This window comes from Manacus vitellinus, unplaced genomic scaffold (assembly GCF_001715985.3).
Source record: "Manacus vitellinus isolate BGI_N305 unplaced genomic scaffold, ASM171598v3 scaffold_1_pilon, whole genome shotgun sequence".
Classification (NCBI taxonomy): Eukaryota; Metazoa; Chordata; class Aves; order Passeriformes; family Pipridae; genus Manacus; species Manacus vitellinus.
In genome coordinates, this window is record NW_021939396.1 from 16,023,515 (window position 1) to 16,043,659 (window position 20,145).

The window sequence follows — 20,145 nt, forward strand, 5'->3', positions numbered from 1 at the left end:
TGCTCATTTGGATTAACACTTTACTTTGTTAAGAATTACTTAAGGTCTGATGCTGGAGTAGTGTTGGTCTTCTTTTAAGGACTGAGATTACTGTTTCACAGGTGATATTTTTGCACATATATTGCAGCTGTTCTGAAATATGCATTTTTCCCTCTAATTTAAATATTGACTAATTTCATTGAACATAATTCATGCTGTAATAAAATCTATTGGTTACTAACATGGGAAGAGTAAATATGCTCTTTCTTTCAACCAAGTTAAAATAAATAAATAAATAAATAAATAAATAAATAAATAACCCACCGTTCTGTCTGGTGACAGAAATATTCACTGACTCATAAAAGCATTTAATAAAGTAGAGCAACAGTTTCATTAAATAGTACAGTGAAGGAAGGAAAATGATTAACAAATTCCTAGTCTTTGTTTTGATTCTCATTATTTCAGTGTTTTCAATGATGTATTAAAACAAGTAAATTGCAAGTGTGTATTTTTGGTAACATTGACTTCTATTTAATGGAAGACTGTTGCTGTCATTGAATAGAAATATGTTCAATTGTTATAATGTAAAAATATGAGGAATTATCATAAGTAAAGATAAAATATTTCCTTTCATACAGCTTTGATAAACTTTCCCCTATTATTATGGAAAATTTTCTGCTCTAGTTTGAAAACAAAGGGCACACCCCAGTCAATAAGCATATATATGCAGAGAAATATTTTTCACTCACTCTTCTGCTTTTGCCTTTGACAGAAATGGAATGATGGAACAAGGTCTAGAATAAGAGACACAGAGATTCTTTTTACAAGATATTTGCTCTTAAGAGGAGGTAAATAGACTATAATAGGACATGAATTCAGTGTTCCAAATAAAATATGTGCATGTTCTAAAGGTTACTAGGTTCTTTTTAATATGTTTTAAAGAAATATGTAACAGAAATACATCCAGTACAAATTACACTTGCTTTTTTATTGTATTTATATGAACTAGATATTTTGTTAGAATGTCTTTTTTATAAAGTCTAGTGCACAAGAAAAGAATAAAAATGCCTCTGCTGAAACAGTAAGTCAATTATCTTGCATCCTAGACTTGCCAGTACTTATACCAAGACTCATTTGCACAAAAAGTTCATGTCAGTATTCACTGTACCTCATATATTGATACTTTTATGTTTTACTGTCTTTTCACTGTAAACATGCCAGGAATTTTCTTCATAAACCATTGAACATTTATTTCAATTGCTACAGATTATATAACAAAAAAAATACCCATGTTTGTGTTATCACATGAAAAACATAGTAAATGTGGGTCCTTATTCCAATCCTAGTTCACAGCTATTTAGTTTATTCCAGGGTAAGTAAAATAAGCATGAAGTAAAGAAAGCAGTATGTTGTGTGGACAACAGTGTAACTAAACATACAATATTTCCCAGTCATATAAATGTAATCATCTAAAATGATATAAAAAGGGTATATAGTACAATTTATTCATAGAGACAATTTTATAAAATATTGATCTTAACTTCTTCTAGCATTACATTGTTGCAGTTCTCCTTAATTAAAAAGCTGTGTCTCTAAGCTGTGTCTCGGAAGGGAACTTAGTAAAAGTTCATCCTTCCTACTCAGGTAAGAAAACAGATCAACATGAAAATCTCCAGAGTCTAAAGCTATTGGGTATACTCTACTTCTGCATTTAATCTTGTTTCCCTTCTCCATGAACTAGTGACTCAGTGGTCAGATAGATGAACATCATGGTTTGAGACAGCAAAAATGTCAACCATAACATTTTCTGTGTTATTGATTCCTGGGGTTGGTAGTTCCACTTCCTGATGCTGGTTGGTTGGAGCTAGACATTTCCTATACCTTCAGGATAGATCAATACAAGAATGTGTGACACAATGAATTGCAAATTAGCTACCTCTTTCTGGATGTGCGATATGTTAATTGGTGGTGTCTCAATTCAAATCCTAATCTTATTTGTCAAAGTTTCTGTTTACACCAGAAATTAAGAATTAATTATGATCTATAGATGTTAGCATATCTATGTCCTCAAATAACAAAGAAATACAGTACTCAGTAATGTATTTTTAGCTCGAAACGTAATGTCTCAAATGAACTGAACATAAGTTCTGTTTTGTGAGAGTGATTTAACATATTGCCTTGAAATGCTTCTATTAAGCTGATTAGTATCTCAAAGATTCCCTGAGTGAACAACGTTATTTAAGCTTTGTAGTGACAAGCAGAAAGCCTTCAGCTCATATTTGATCACAAAAGTACCACAAAAATTAAGCTAACATGCAGTTACTGAACACATAAAACAAAAGTTTTATCTCTGAAACTTTGAAATCACATACATAGTAACATCATTTGACTTCAATAAATAATTGCCTTGGCAAAGCGCTGGAGAAGGACATTCACAAAGATATACATTGCCTAACAACATAATCTGCATGTCTGTAGCAATTAATAAATTTTACTTACTCATGCAATTTTTATGCAAACATAAAAGATTTAGAATACAGTCTGTATGATTTCCTTCTGACAATGACTTTGTTATCTGTAAACCTCCTAAAATAATGGAGTTACAATCCAAATACAGTCACTCTTTATGAGCACAGCTTTCAGTGGAATTATATTTTATTCCTAGTTAAATTGATTGAAAACATTTGATTCCCATGGCCTGTCCATTCAACAGTAAGTAATGTATCAACTAAGATCCCAAATGAAGGTGTAGGTTGTCATAAATAACAATGATCTATCAAATTGAGTATCTTTGTTGTTACTGATATATTACACAGCAAGTTCTAAACTGTGAAGCAGTTTGACTGAGGAAATCTACTATCTAATCAACAATTACATGCAAAGCATCCGTTCCCATAGTACAATAAAATTATAAATTGTAATGGCAAACTGAACCTCGTTTCATTAGGATCAGTGAGGCGGTCCATTGTGAACATATGTATCATGGTTATAAAGGCAATTCTGTCTTAGATCACAGAAAAGTGACATATTAAGAATAGACTCCTATAATAAATAAGACATCATTTATCATATCTAGTATTTTCTGCTTCCAAAATTATTGTTTAAGTTTACTAACTTCTCTAATTTATTAGTCTTATGGAAATCAATATGTTTTTCTGTTAAATTTTAATTCTGCAGATGATAAACTAGTCATTGTGATAATTAATATTAAAAATATAAGGAAGGCTAATGTCAATAACTTTTTAAGACAATCATTACAATTTATTTTGTAAAATATTTACTAATGTCTTCATTCTGTTGTGTTATATACATGCAGAAAAAATCATGAGCCAGCATAGGTAATGCTGAACTAGTTTATCACTGAATACTACAAGTAAATATTGGTTACATTAAGCATATAATGAGAAAAAAATAGGCTTGAAAGAATTTAACATTCCTGTGAAGTTCTGGAATTCTGTGTTTGTGAAACAGCTCACCAGGATGCAATTCTTGCCCCTTTTGTTTGACAGATTATTTGTAATGAGAACTGAGAATCCTGAGTCACTAAATGGTTAGTCATTTTTTAAACCGCAAAACAAAGCTCAACTAAATGATTTTATTTTTTTTTTAATTAACCAAATGCTTCCATAGCTTCAGCTACTACCTCTGAGATTATGAATCTCGTGTGCCTTCCGACCATGAATCTCTCTTCCTAGACTGATCTCACAGGTGCCCTGCTGTTTCCCCAAATGAAAGGTGTTAGACTTTGTTTCATGTACTCACTCACTCTATTGACACTGCTACAGTATCTGGTATTGTAATTCACAGCCCTGAAGTCGTTCCCAGCTTGACTTCTCTCTAGCCAAAGTTCTGTCGTATGTCTTGTTTTCCAAATTCTTCCCTTTCTGCCCTATGATCGGTTTCTCAACCCATGGATTTTATGCTTGTATATTTTCCTTCTTGAGTGGTTTACATGCCCCATCTAAAAACACAGGCAGTCTGGACCTTCAACTGTCTGTATCTCTCTGAAAATAAAGTGGGATATTTGTGCACTTCTACAGCTAGAGGAGGGCAAAGATACTTGAGCAAGCTAACAGGAAGAGACGAGAAAGACCCTTCTACAATTTTTACTCATCTTGCAGACTTGGCTACCAAGAAGTCAGTGGCAGATATCTGAGGTTAGGATTTAAAATCTTCTAGAAGTCCTGCACTAGAAATTAATGTTGTCCAATCATGATGGTGGTGCAGCCGCTACAAATCTGCAGTATATAGCAGCATAAAAAAACTCAGAGCAACACAACAATTCAGATACTGTACGTTAATTTTGTATATGATCCCTGAACTATATGGATTACGATATTAATAAAAAAAAACTTTAAAAAAAGTAATTTTTCTTTTGTTTGAATTCATGACTGAGTTAAGTTTGTTCACCATTATAAATATAACATGTTGACACATAGGATTTTTAATTTAATTGCATGCTCAGAAACTGAGGAAATCCACTGCTTTTGAAACAGGAACAGGTGACAAAAAGAAAACTGGTCTGTTAGATAGTTATAATAAATTAATTGTTCCTGAAACTATTAGAAGTGAATGATTAAGGAATTGAGGAAAAGATCACAGTAGACAGAGACAAGAAAGAAACTGCCATTGCAGTGAAAAAACTTTTTATTTCTTTGTAACTTAGAGATCAAATCAACAGGGTTCGATATTTGAAATAGATCAATTCTATATGAAAGTCATGTACAAACACAGAATTGTGTGAAACTATGTTCTAAATTATAAGTACATAATAAAACCTAAATAAAACAGAAATCACGAGGGCTGAAAATATTTAAATAATTTATGGAACTTTAGTGAGAAAACAGCTATCCAGAGAATATAATAAACATTTTTATGGGGAACTAAAAAAAAAAGTTTCAAAATTAATATTTAATTAAACAGAAATATTAATATTTAAAACAATAGGGATTAAGAGAAAAAAACAGCAAATAAACTACAGTCCATGTAGAATACAATTTGAGAACTGAAATGGGAACAAACTATGAGAAATTCTGAACACGAATATGTGAAAGTCCTGTAGATCTATATGACATGAGAAAATTCTGTGTCATAAGACATGACATTAGTAAAAAGATAATAAATAAGAAGCTGATGACATAATCAAGGTTTTTAAGGCTGAAATTTAGAGTGATTAATGTTGCAGTGTCTTCTGCATTTAAAAACTCTGCTACTGTATCTTCATGTTCCTGCTACATTTATGTTTTATCCCATCTGGCCTATTTCTAGTACAGGGTGATTGTAAATAATATTACTGTCCAAATATAAATCTTGAAAATGTGGATATACTTTCCAATTATTTCTCAAAATTTCAAAATCTGTCTTTCACCTGTGTTCTAAATACGCCCTGCCAGTCCTCCAGCTTCCCCATGGATGCTTGTCTGTCCTTTTACAATTGCAATAACACAAAGTGTGAGTAGTTCAAAACCTTTTTCTTCTAGAGAATAAATCAGTCTCAATGAAAAAGTGTGTGATTACTCCAGGAGAACAAAGTAACACAAAACCCTATCACAATTCAAAAGGCAACTCAAAGCTTTTTATAAAGCTTTTTCAAATGCAATGAAAGTGAGAGAGGAAATATTTCCATGCATCAAACTAATCAGTTGATTTTTACCACAAACCTAATATATAACTGAGATTGTCAAGGGAGAAAATGGAAGTGATCCAGACATCCCAGGGTCCAAGATTATGGAAAAACTTCAAATCAGTCTCTGTAATAGATATGGACAAACTACTCTGTGGGGGAATAAAAATGGAAAAGCTATTTTCCTAGGTGTGACATTGAGGCTAAAATCTTTGGAGGACAATCAAAGATAGGTAGACAAGATTAAAGTCTGTAGTTCTGGTTGTGCAAAAACAATTTACTAGTCTGAATTACAGATTAGAAAACACATTCTACTAAAGCAGAACAATCTCAATTATTCAATTTAGTAAAAAATAAAATTTCAGAAGCAAGAAAGTGTGCCATGCTTTTGTTCAAGAGTAAATGAAAGAATTGCATTTAGCTCTAAAGATATTGTACTAGTTTCTAATAGACTAATATATTTTAATTTTCAGGGCCTAAAAAAACCCTGTAAAATTTACAAATATGTTACTGTCTCAGTCTGAGGAGACTGGAATGTTTGCTAAATAGGATGAGTTATGAGACAGACCAAACTCCTCTCTCTCAGTAATTGTAATTTCAAAATTAGGGGCTTTAATCAAAAAAGTGTGGAAAAAAACTAGAAGAAATAACAACCCTTTATTAAAAGATATATGTATGTTGGCAAAAACAGTAACAGGACACAAAAAAACTAGACAGTAGTCCTAGAAAAAAAAAGGGTCTGAATGAATACTTCTCTGTCCTTTAGCACAGCCCGAATCGTGGCCTGCAGGGGGCGCTGTTGGATCACTGAAGGTGTAGGGCCTGCAGTTCTTGTTGTTCCCAGATGACGGTGTTCCAAGGCTCTTCCCTTCTCTCCCAGCAAGCACAGACCTCTCTGATGAAAACCCAGTAGGTCCCGGCTGGAGTCACAAGGAAGTGTGCAAATTGACCGAGTCCAGTGATCCGGCCTCACCAGGATGAAAAGCCAGAAAGAAAAACTTCCAGGCCTTCTCTCCAAATGCCCACACGCAGATCCTTGTCTCCGTCCCCAAGAGCAAACTCCACAGACTGCCTCTTTCCTCCCAAAACTTGCCTCTCCTCTCCCCCCAGCCTCTCTGATGTGCCATTAGCTAGGAATTTAGCCAGATCTTTTGTAAAGCTAATTGACTCCCTTCCCCCCACTCAGTTTTTTTTTTACTTACAGTGGAGCAGGGGAAGAAAAATTATCCTGAATTCCTAACTATAACAGTTACAAAGTAGAGGGACTTGGAAATAATTAAGCAGTTGATACTTACCAGTAATTTCACCCAACGGTTCTGTAGCCGTCTCCTTACATATCTGGAAACAGGTCGGAACAGAATGGTCAACAGGTTCAATCCTAGGATGTCCTCCTTCCACTTGAAGTATTTTTACCAGGGAACCCTAACTGAAATACATCAGTCCTTTGGAATTTTTTGAGCCTTATCTAGTTTGTTGTCAGTCTGCAGACATGAGCCCTATATTTATACCTGCTATTCTCTCTTACATAGTTCCACAGATTTTATATGATTCTGAGAACAACAGAAAAATCTGAGACTGAATTCAAATTGAAGTATTGCTCAAAGATTGAAACAATTACACTCTGAATTAGGAAAAACAAATTCCAGGAATACACATAGTTAAAACCTCACTGCAATGACAAGGAGTTTATTCTGTTTTATCCTTTTAAAAATCTGAGTTCTGGTTTAATGTTGATTGATATCACATTTTGGGACATCAATATTGAAATGTAAGCACCATCAGTATCAATTAATATAAAAATATTGGCTTTTGTAATAGAAAACAAATAACATGTTCTACTTTAAACTGTACATTTTAGGGGCGACAATATTAGGTTATGAAAAAATTCTTAAAGCACTTATAAACAGTTAAGTCAACAATATAGTTAAATAATATCGACAGAAACACTAGTGCAACAGAGCTGTCAAAAACAGCTGTCGTAAGCAGATGGATTAGAGATTGAGCAGGTATGGAATATGTTCCAAATAAAAACACCAATTTATCAGATACTGACAATACTGAGTCTGCAGAAATCATTACAAGGGTGGGCAGCCAAGACTCAAAATAAGCATTAATAAGAAGAATAAAATAATAAGAAATAGAGTAAATGACTGAGTGGGAGAACAAAAACAGAGAAAACTTATTTGCACTAGTGTAAGGTCCACCTAAATACTAGTTGATATAGGAAAGTATAAGGAAATAACCATTATCACAGACAAATATGAGTAAAGGAATATTCTTTTCTGTCACAAAGAAAATGTTTCCCTTCTAAGATATTACAATAAAGCAAATTATACATCCATTCAAGCTTGGTTTTCATTTGTTTGTTTGTTTGTTTGTTTGTTTGAATCAGTTCCATGTGCTTGCTAGCATAAATATAGCATGGTTAACTGGGAACTTGATATCTTAAAAACAACTTGATGTGTTTTTAAACACAGTTTCAAATCAGTTTCAATATGCTTGAAACACACCCATTTAACTGGGTCTGTCTTTTCTTTAAACTAAATTTTTTATGAGAATTTTAAAGCATATTTTTAAGGCGAAATATCATATGTAGACATTTTATTTCACAAATTTGGTGGGTTGGGTTTTTTTTCCCACCAAGTTTTTTGATCAGGGTCAAAAGAAACCATTTCTCCCCCGCTGTCTAATAGGTCAAGATTACAGTTACTGTGGCATTTGAAGGAGTGTGGTCTAAAATGGGAAATTTACTTGAATGAGGCAGAGGAACCCCAGCGTTCCTCTCTAGTGGATCAGGATACTTTTCAAACCTTTTGATGATAAAATATTTAACAGTTTTCTGTATCTTTGAAAGCATGCACAATTTTTTTAATATTGTATTCTTGTGTGGAAGAAGATTGCATTAAATAATGTGCGGTCTTTTTCTTATATTTTAATGACAACCTAGTCTAATGCCTGGTGTCAAAAGGGAAATAGATGGTGGTGTTTTCTCTTTCTGAATTTGCAATATTTTTAATATCTGAGAAGTACCTCCAGAACTGGGAGGTCTCTTGCCATGGCAAAGTAGAGAGTAAGCACTCTTACTCTTTTCAGAATATTTTGAAGTAGGCAGAACACAACAAAGACTATCCTTGTTCTATCAGGCCTTAGGTATAGTGACACTGAACAAGGAACAGCTCATAGTCCTCCCCAATGGCTGCCTTTTCCACTCCAAAGCCAGAAGAGAATAGATGCTATGTAAAATGGAAGAAAATTTGAAGAAAAGGAAAATACCATAGATTACCATCATAGGCAGTAAACAGATTAAAAAACACTTCTCTGAGTTCAACTGAAGACTGAGAAATTAGTGCATCAGATTGAACAAACTGAATGAGTCAAGGACTGGTGAAAGACCTGATTAAGCCAGGCTGCAGTCAAGGACTCTGTAAAAGAAGTCTATCTAGTCTTGTAATTTATAGACTAAAAGGTGGGAAAGGAAAAAATACTGTTATGGAAAAAAGGGTTAGTAATGAACATCTCTCTCATGAGCGTATATCATCAATTGTATTTCAGATGTTTCTGAGAAGCACACACCCACTCATAGCCTGTGTTTATGGGACACAGGCCATTAAATTATGCAGCACTCATTCCAAATCCATTACGGGTAGAATAAGGTTTCAAGTCATGTCAGTAATCCTAGTCAATGTTTACATAATTTTACATCAATTGTTAGGAGTCTGCACTTAAAAAGATCAAAATCAGAATATAAAATTACAGTAAAATTTGTAAGGAAATAATCAGATTCTGGCCAATTAAATCTACCAAGCAAGTTGGAGAAAGCAGATCTAAAATAACTTCCATCCTGGTCAATGACAGGGATTTAACTGGAAACTGAAATCAAAGTGCATGTCATAATAAAAAAAAAGGTTCAAAATAAGTAAAAATTTTAAATGGTTTATTGTGTTATGGAACTGCAAAAGATGATGTTGCATTCTCCTTGTTTGCCAGGTGGATTCTTGAATTCTTTTATAAAACCAACACAGTCAAATGGAAGAAGAGATTTGAATTACAAAGACTGAGAGGAGCTGATATGTCACTAAAAATGTCAGACAGAAGAACAGAGTTGAAAAAGAAAGGCAAGAAAGAAATCTGTTTAAAGAAACCATGAGATCCTTGCAGAAAATAAAGTGGTACCAACATCACCTGAAACTCAGACTTGAAATAGTGATTGTGGTTGATGGTTTTGTGCTAAAAAGGAAGAAATTAATATAGAGGTTTAGATTAAACCTCTTGAGAGAAAATAAAAAATAAAGTCAGAGCTGTTAATTCCTGCTGATTTGAATATTTTGCACTAGTGTGCAAGTATTTTAGTTTTCCAGTAAAGGGTATGTCTGATGCTACCATGTCTTTTCCTTTCTTTACTCATTCCTTTCACAACGCTGTTCTACCCCAAAGTGCTAAGAAGCAGCTGACTAGGCTAATGAAATCAACTTCAGTGTTGGGAGCTCTGTGATAGGCAGTCTCTCCTTTCTGAAAAATACAAGAAGGATCCTGACAATCTGGCAATAAATTCACCAGCTCTTTCTACTACTCCGTAAAGTTCCTCTGAAAGTTCTGAAGCAAAAGACCTTATCTACTCTAGTCCTTGAAATAGGCTAATACTACATGTAAGTATATACCTGTAGGGTTTTACTTCTAAATTGAATTCTTTCATTTAAAAAGAGATCTATTGTTTTCCAAATAACTGTTTCTTATTTCTCATAAGGAAGGGCTACATAAAGAACAATGATCTAGAATTGGGGCACCTTCTTCATCTACCAGCATCTAGAAACTTGGAAGTCTCAAGGAATCTATCCTACATGACAAAAACTGAATTTCTCTGAAAAAGTTTTGGGATGGGTTTTGGGATTTGTTATTTTGGGTTTATTGGTGGTGGCGGTGCTGGGGGGAGGAGGCTTTTGGACTTTTTGTTTGTTTGTTTGTCCTTTTTTTTCCTCACCAATGATGTTTAGACTGAATAAATATTCATCTTTCTGCTTTGTTAGTTAAATTACCCTTGTGACATCCATAATTTTGAAGGCTTCAGAAATGCAGATTACAAAACAAAAGAAATAACTGAAATCAAATTCCATTGCATGAAATCATGAAAACAGCTTAAGAGGATTTGTGCATTTGGTCTGTAAGATGTGCCTGTGAAATTCCTTTTATTTTATTTCTTGGAGTGAATGAGAAATTAAACTTTTGCTATTGAAGCACACTTTCCCTTAAAAAAAACCCTCCATGTCAATGTCTTCCCTTCTTTCTTACCATTTGCAGAATAGACAATATATTTGAGCAAGTAAGAAAACATACCAACTAAATCAAAACCAGGTGCATTTCATATCAGTAAACACATAAAAGAATCAAAGCCTTCGGAAAAGGATTTTTTTAGAAGTTTATTGCAAGCGCAGAAAATATCCATTCATGAAGTGACGGGTGATAAATTGACTAAGTTTTTTACAGTTCAATAGATATTTATTGTTCATCTGTTCTTTTCCTCCGATCTGCTTTGTTCTTCCAGAAGCTGCAACAATGAAAGAGGAGCCCTTGTTATTAGTTATTGAGTTGAATGCCAGCAGCTCTTCGAATTTAACCTCAAGGTTAGTGAGGAACTAATACATCACTTACTTTGGCTGGCTTCTTTGTAGCATCCTCTGTTAATAGGACCCATGAGACAACTGAATAGGCATAATCATATCAACAAAACATGCTGCACGCCGCATAAATATGCTGCAAACTGATCACCCTTATGGACATATCCAGAGGGGTTTCATAGCCCTGGCAGCATTTTTCAGAGATAATCACAAGAATGAGTTAAGGAGGAAGGTAACTCTCCCTAAGACAGCATTTCTCCTGCTTTTCTCATGCATAGATTCTTGAGAAGGCAGAGCTTAATTGTTTTGGAGTTTTGTGGAAAGGTCCAGCAGTTTTAAAGGAACGTATTAGATCCTGAAGCTCAGGGGAGTCCAGTATAGGTAGAATCACATGGCAACTAACTCCTTGATTTTTTTAGAAACCCTGCTTAGTTGCTGCACAAAAGGTCTCTTGTGACCTTACAGTAGGGTTTACTTTTGGAATTCAGAAGGATAAATTATATAAAAAGCTAAAGGTGATCAAATAGATTATAGAAAAACCTCAGGGCATAAAAGCATATTGTCACATTAATGAGCTCCTCTCCAGGTTCTGGTAGGTCATCTTCAAACTGGGATCAGTGCAATTTTAAAAGCATGGTCATGAGAGATAAGATGATGAAATGGGTTTTAAGGGGAAAAAAATTATCATAATTAAACCAAAGAAACTTCAGCATATAGCAATGTGAGTAAATCTTTCTCATGGGAAAAAACAGAGCAATTCTGCCTCATGTCAATGAGCCTGAATTCTTAAATAAAACATACCCTTAGAATTACCTTTCCTTATGTTTCTTTTTTTCTCTTAATAGACAATATTGAGTCATCTCTGGACAACTGTTGAAGTTAAAGGATTCAGATAAATGCTTCCCAGGTTGCAACTTGGCTACAACAGAATGTGACATGAAAAATAAATGAATATAAGTAAAAGTACAACACAATTTCTGTGAAATCTAGCATACTTTTCTCTTCAGAATTTCCTTTCTTCAAAATAAAAGGTAAACTCTAAACATAAATTTAGATAACATGAATTTAAAATTTATTTTATAAACTGTTTTAATTAAGAAATGTGAATTTTTATGCTTTTTGTAGTCCTTTTGGCAAATTGAAAATCAGTAGGAATTTATTGGTGTTATACCATTATTCAAGCCCATGGTCTTCAGTTTTCATGAATTTAGGTTGATTGTAGACCCATCAAAATGGATCAATCCCATTAGAACTAAACGAAAGACAGTGAAAGTAGAGCTGCAGCTAAATTAGCTTGAGAATTCTTTGTTCTCTGCTCCTACTTGAACTGTCAAGTGTCTCTTCTCTCTATTGGTTTTGTGAGGACCTCACAATAGAAAGATTCAAGACATTGCTTATAACTATTAGGAGTTAAGCTACAGCTTTGAGAAAAGAATTAACAACTTTAAACATATAAAAATAAAACAGGTTATTTCTGAATCACTACTACAGATATTGCATCGAAGAACGTGGTTGCAAAAAGCAATGGGTGATGGTTAATACCAAAACCACCAATCACAGTTAGAAGTTCAGTCACTGGAAAATTATTTTACTGTCTGTATTGTACGTCAGACCTCAGAATGAAAGGGGTTCAAATGGACATAATATTTATTTAATATATAGCTGTGGACTTTTATTGCATATTTTCACATAGGAGGCATGTTCAGATAACAGAGTAATGAATTTTTCATGACAACTTATGCCGACCTGAACCACGTAATTTCTCAGTTGTCATCTATCACACTGATTTGGTATCATTCTGAAAAGTCTTTAGGTGATGTTTCTTGTATGTGTATTTACATTTTTAGACATAGATTGTGTCCCATTTATTTTTCAAAAATTTATTCCCTTCTGCCCATCAAAATATTGGAGAGACTATTTTTATATTATGCAAAAAATAATTTGATCTGAGGTTACTTTTCATTCTAAGAATTCAGAATCTAGGGGAAACAGTTTTATATACAACAGTTAGTTTTGCTTAATTGATTTTTCCTTTATTTTCTCTTTCACCCTAAGTTTAGAGAAAAAACTTCCTTTTAAATATTGCTGAAAAGATTCTCTTGCTCTTTTGAGACCCTCCAGTGAACTGAAAAATCCATTATTTACTCAGCACTTCTCTTCAGCTCTGATTTTTTTACACAAGTATTTGGCTGCCTGGGCTGCAGTGACCATGAAATGGTGGAGTTCAAAATCCTTAGGGCAGCAAGGAGGGTGCACACCAAGCTCACTACCTCTTGTTTCAGGAGAGCGGACTTTGACCTCCTCAGGGATCTGCTTGATAGAGTCCTGTGGGATAAACACCTGCAGGGAAGAAGTATGCAAGAAAGCTGGTTGATATTCAAGGATCACCTGCTCCAAGCTCCAGAGCGATGCATCCCAACAAAGAGGAAATCAGGCAAAAATACCAGGAGGCCTGCATGGATGAACAAGACGTTCCTGGACAAACTCAAACACAAAAAGTAAGCCTACAGAGGGTGGTAGTGAGGACAGGCAGCCTGGGTGGAATACAGAGAAATTGTCTGAGCAGCTGGAGATCATGTTATGAAAGCTAAAGCCCTGATAAAATTAAACCTGTCCAGGGCCATCAAGGGCAACAAGAAACACTTCTGTAGGTACATCAGTGATAAACAGAACACTAGGGAAAATGTAGGCCTGTACAGAAAGAAATAGGAGACCTTGTGCCCTGGACATGGAGAAGACTGAAGGACTCAGTGACTTTTATACTTCAGTCTTCACCAGCAAGTGGTCCATTCACACTATCCAAGTCACAGAAGGCAAAGATGGGGACTGGGAAAATGAATAGAAGTCCACTACAGGAGAAAATCAAGTTTGAGAACTTCTGAGGAATGTGAAGGTGTACAAGTCCATGGGACTTGATGAGATGCATCTGTGGGTCCTAAGGGCTAAACCACTATCCATCATATTTGAGAAGTGATGGCAGTACAATGAAGTTCTTACTGATTGGAAAAAGCAAAATATAACCCCCATTTTTGAAAAGGGATAAAAGGAAAACACCCACGCAGCTACAGGCTGGTCAGTCTCACCTCTGTGTCCAGCAAGACCATGGAGCAGATCCTGCTGAAAACTATGCTGAGGTACCTGAAAAATAACGAGGTGATTGGTGACATCCAACACAGCTTCACTAAGGGCAAATTGTGCCCAGTAAATTTAGTGACCTGCTGTGATGGGATTTTGTCATTAGTGAGCAACTGGCATCATTTACATGAACTTGTGCAAAGCATTTGACATTGTCCTGCATGACATCCCTGTCTGTAACCTAGAGAGACATGAATTTGACGGATGAACCAGGTGACAGATAAAGAATTATCTGGATCATCACACTCAAAGAATTGCAGTATTTGTATCAGCTGTTAAACAGAGACTGCAGGAAGTCAGGAAGTTAGAATTCTTTTCAGCTTGGTCTTATGGTAGCTTAAAATTAGCTATCACTGCTTTAGGCTCAAGTACCTGAAATGACTGATGCACTAAAGAATTATGAAAGCTGACAATCTGCCCAATTAATTTCACTAGTTACGGCTTTCTCACATATTTTTATGCTGTTAGTCTTGAAACAGAAGTTTCTCTCACAAGTCACATGTCACTGGAGATTTTGAGTGCTGACACACAATATTGACAAGAAACCAAAAGCTGCATCCCATAGCAGCATTTAAAACAAATTGTGTTCCTCACTGTCTTGTTTCATGTATCATTAGATCATCTTTCAGGAGTCTACTAGGAATAAAAGAGAGAATATTCATCATCATCATCATGGCCAGGCTTCGCGAAAGAAGATTTGGGAAGGCTCTATCCACATTTGATACAGGCACACTGGTGGCTTATGAGGCCAATACGTGACAGACATATCCAATTGCAAAAGGCACAGTAGAAAGACTCCTTAGATGGTAAATTCTGCAATACACAGTTCTTTCTGCATTGCCTTTTTTCTTCGAGAGTGATCCTACGTACATTCTCAAAGGAGACAACTGCATTATAGATGGTGTGTCTCCAGGTCTCCCTATTGGAGGCCAGAGTAGACCAGTTATTATACACAGTTTAAAGGCACAGACTTTAAGTAAAAAAAAAATAATGAAAAAGAGGGAAATAAAATTAGATGGAATTATGTGAAATGGTGTTATATAATTCTAGGAAACACTTCAAGTACTCCACCCAGCTCTGGGGTCCCCAAAACAGGAAGGACATTAAACTGTTGGAGAGAGTTTAGAGGAGGGTCACAACGTTCATCACAGGGATGGAGCACCTCTCCTATAACAAAAAACTGAGAGAATTGGGATTATTCAGCCTGGAACAGAGAAAGTTTTAGCATAATCTAATTGCAGCCTTCCAGTATCTGAAGGGAATTTACAGGAAAGATGGGGCTAGACTATTTGCAAAGGCATGTAGTGACAGGGGGCATGTGTTTAAATGGAAAGAGAGTAAGTTTAGATTAGATATTAGGAAGAAATTCTTTACTGTGAAGGTGGTGGGGCACTGGATCAGGTTGCCCAGGGAAACTGGGGATGTCCCGTCCCCGGAGGTGTTCAAGGCCCGGTTGCATGGGGCTCTGAGAAATATGGTCTAATTGAAGGTGTCCCTGCCCATAGCAGTGGGGTTGGAACTAGGTGATCTTCAAGGTCCCCTTCCAACCAAACTATTCTATAATTTTATGATTCGATGTGGAAATTAATACTGCACATGCAAGTACACAAACAAGGAGAGAAAAGGTAGGAATGACAAACTAGTAATCCTGAAGAAATGTTAATAATAAAGGAAGAGAATGCCTGCAACTATTTATATAGCATATTCATTTAGCTGTGTTTCCTTTTTTTTTTTGAGCAATTTTGTTGATTGATTACATCAGTGACTTCCTAAATACTGTGAAAGTGAAGCATGGACAGCTATAACTCACTTGCTTTACGTTCATTACTCTGACACTGTCTTGTTTTAATTTAAAATTCTGGATAAAGGAAAAAAAGCCTCTTTCTAAAATAGGTTTAACTTCTTTGTGGCTGTTAAATTTTTATCACTGTGTTTTTTTCTGATGCTAAACTTCTATCATCATTTTTCGTTTTTTTTTCTACCAGGCATCTTTAACTTGATAGCACACCAGAAAAGAACAAGAGAAGGTAGAATATTATTTAGTTTATGCTGCAATATACCGATGGATGTGCTTATTTACAATGCAAACAAACCACTAGTGATATGACAATTATATTTCTAGTATCTTTTGCTGATAGTACTTTCCCAACACAGCATGTCTTTTCTATACGACACATGTAGTCTCATTCTGAAGTCAAGTCATGATCTGTATCTCTGATAATTTGAGTATCCACATTGTCAATAGATTTGGCAAGAAATAGACAGATACAAAGAAACCTTCAATTTCTCAAAAATATGCTCATACTTCTCATCTGGGAAAGAAAAAATGTTTATGTCATTTGAATGGATGTACTTCAAAAAGTACACTTTCAGAAAAGAAATCTGGCATTGTGTAGGAATTATCACACATGCATATGTATGCCAATCTGCCTTGTGGTACACATGTGCATGCTACCAAATATGATATGTAATATGAGAAGCTCCAATCTGTAAGATATTGAAGTGTACGGTCCTTCTACGTCTAGTACCTGAAATGCACATATAATACTTTGATCTTCTACTGAAATTCCTAATTAATTTGGTCTATTTTAATAACTCTCAGTGAATTTAGTTGCAATTATAACATGAAAAAATAATAATAAAAAACCAATTGCACATATGCAGGAATAATCACAGAATGGTTTAGATTGGAAAAGATATTTAAGATCATTGCATAAAACCTAGTGTTGCAAAGTCGACAGATAAACCATGTCCCTTATTATCACATCTACATGCCTTTTAAATACCTCCAGGTATGGTGACTCAAGCATTTTCCTGGTCAGCCTGTTCCAATGCTCGACAATCCTTTCAGTGAAGAAATTTTTCCTAATATCCAACCTAAACCTCCCTGGCGCAACTTAAGACTCTTTCCTCTTTGTAGCGGGTTGGTTTCTTGGATTTTTTTAGGCCTTCCTTAGCAACGGGGGCAGAAATCTAAGGAAGTATTCCATATCATTCCTTTCCGTAACACAACATATAAAAAGGCTCAGATAAGAGAGTTCGTTCTCTTCTCTCTTCCGGTGGCTGAAGGCAACAGGTCTCTTCTCAGACGGTCTTTGCTTGTACAGGCCAGGACCTGCTGCTCAGACCTGCCGTTATCTCCGGTCTCTCTGGGAGGTGTGGGGAGCTGGCTGCTACCTCGCTCAGTTCTACTGCCCTGTTCAGGGAAGTATTTAATTTGGTTTTTTTGTATTTATTCACTAGCTCTATAGTAACAGGTATATTTGGAGGATATTTGTTTTTAATTCTTTTATAGCTGTTTCCCCCTCCCTCTTCCCTTTTTCCCCCTCGGGAGCTCTGTGTTGTGTATAATATCTTTGAATTGTATATATAATTTTAAATATATGTTATATATATATATATATGATATAATCCTGTTTCGTTCAAACTTCTTTCAGTTTTTTCCTGTGGTTTGTTTTTTTGTCCTTGCTTGGGGAGAGCGGGGGGGCAGGGGGGAGACAGCTTGAACTTGGCAGGAGAGCCAGGCCAAACTGATACACTCTTGTCCTGTCAATTATTACTTGGAAGAAGAGACTGACCTCCACCTCTCTAGAACCTCTTTTTCGGTAGTGGTAGGGAGCGATAAGGTCCCCTCTGAGTCTCCTTTTCTCCAGACTAAACAAACCCAGCTCCCTCAGCTGTTCCTCGTAAGACTTGTGCTCTGGACTCTTCACGAGCTTTGCTGTCCTCTGGAAACATTTCATCACCTCAATGTCTCTCTTGTAGTGAGGGGCCTGAAAATGAACACAAGATTAAAGGTCCAGCCTTATTAGAGCCCAGTACAGGAGAAAAATCACTTCTCCAGTCCTGCTGGCCACACTATTTCTGCTACAGGCCAGGATGCTATCAACCTTCTTGGCCACCTGGGCACACAGCTGGCTTGTGTTCAGGTCTCTGCCTGTCATGGTTTAACTCCAGCCAGCAACCAAGCACCTCGCAGATGCTCGCTCACCTCCCACCACCAGGATGGGGAACAGAGTCAGAAGAGTAAAAGTTAGAAAACTCATGAGTTGAGTTAAAGACAGTTTAATATGTGAAGAAAAAGCTGCACACGCAAGCAAAACAAAACAAGGCATTCATTCACTTCCCGTGGGTTGGCAGGTGTTCAGCCAACTCTAGAACAGCAGGGCTCCATGATGCATAATTTCAGATATCCTTGCCTGTCTTCTGCCTTCTTCCCCCTTCTCTATATACTGAGTGTGATGTCATCCAGTATGGAACATCCCTTTGACCTGTTGGGGTCAGTTGTCCTGGCTCTATTCCTTCCTCCTTGCTGTCAGTACAAAAAGCAGAAAAGGCCTTGACGCTGTTCAAATGCTACTCAACAGTAACAGAAACATTATATAATCAATACTGTTTTCAGCCCAAATCCAAAACATAGCCCCATATATAGCCACTGTGAAGAAAATTATCTCTATCTCAGCCAAAACCAACACACTATCTACCAGCATCCTCAGGTCCTTTTCTGATGGGCAGTTTCCCAGCCACTCTTCTCCAAGCCTGTAGTGCTCCATGGAGTCATTGTGATCAAAGTGCAGGACCCAGCACTTCATCTTGTTAAACCCCATACAATTGATCTTGGCCCATCAATCCAGACTGTCCATATCCCTCTGCAGAGCTTTCCTATCCTCCAGCAGATCAACACTCCTGCCCAACTTGGTGTCATATGCAAACTGACTGAGGATGCACTCAATCCCCTCCTCCAGACCACTGATAAAAACTGGCCCCTGTACTGAGCCCTGGGGAACACCACTTGTTACCAGCCAACATCTGGATGCAACTTCCTTCACTACACCTCTCTGGGCCCAGTCATCCAGCCAGATTTTTACCCAGTGAATGATGCATCCATCCAAGCCATGAGCAGCTATTTTGTCCAGAAAAATGCATTGCAAAATGGTGTCAAAGGATTTACTACAGTCCAGGTAGACAACATCCACAGCCTTTCCCTCATCCACTAAGTGGGCCACCTTGATATTAGAGGAGATCTGGTTAGTCAAGCAATAAGGATGGATAGATGATTTTTCTCTCTGTCAGCACAGTTCATTGAAGTTTTGAAGGAAGGATATACTAGCAGTCTGTAAAGGTCCATAAACCCTCAGTAAAATACTCTATTTGCTAGTGAATTTTATGGACTGTCTTTCAATGATAATTTTCTCCACTCTATACTAGAGTAAGCTACCATCAATATGGTAAAAGATCTAATAACCACTCCTTCATTTTTCTTGATATATGTTAATCAGAAACAGGCTGAAATGGTTGTTGGATTTTCCAATAAATCAAAAAGACATTATTTATAACTGAAGTATTTTTTATTTCAGAGGTTTTTTAAAAAATGTAACCAAAGTGATTCCACTGTCACTCATTTATAATCCAATGAGATTCGGGAAACTATAGACATGACCCATTATTTATAGGCCCATGATAATTCTGAATTAGTGATAACTCCATTAGTGAACACCTGGATTATTGCAGACTGTCTCCAAAACACTACAACAACTGAGTATAGCAGCTGTTAATCAGAAGAAAGTCAAAAGATATAAAATGGAAACTATATTTTAAAACACATGAATTATTTAAAACCTTAAAAAAGACAGTGAGTTACTAGCCAAAAATGAGTTTATAGTATGATGCAGTGGCTTAAAAGAAAGTCAATCCATAGAAGTGTAAACTCAAGTAGGACAGCACAACTGAGACAACACACCCATTTGTGGCACCAGTTTCTAAACCAGTGATGAAACAACTGGGAAGTAAGAATAA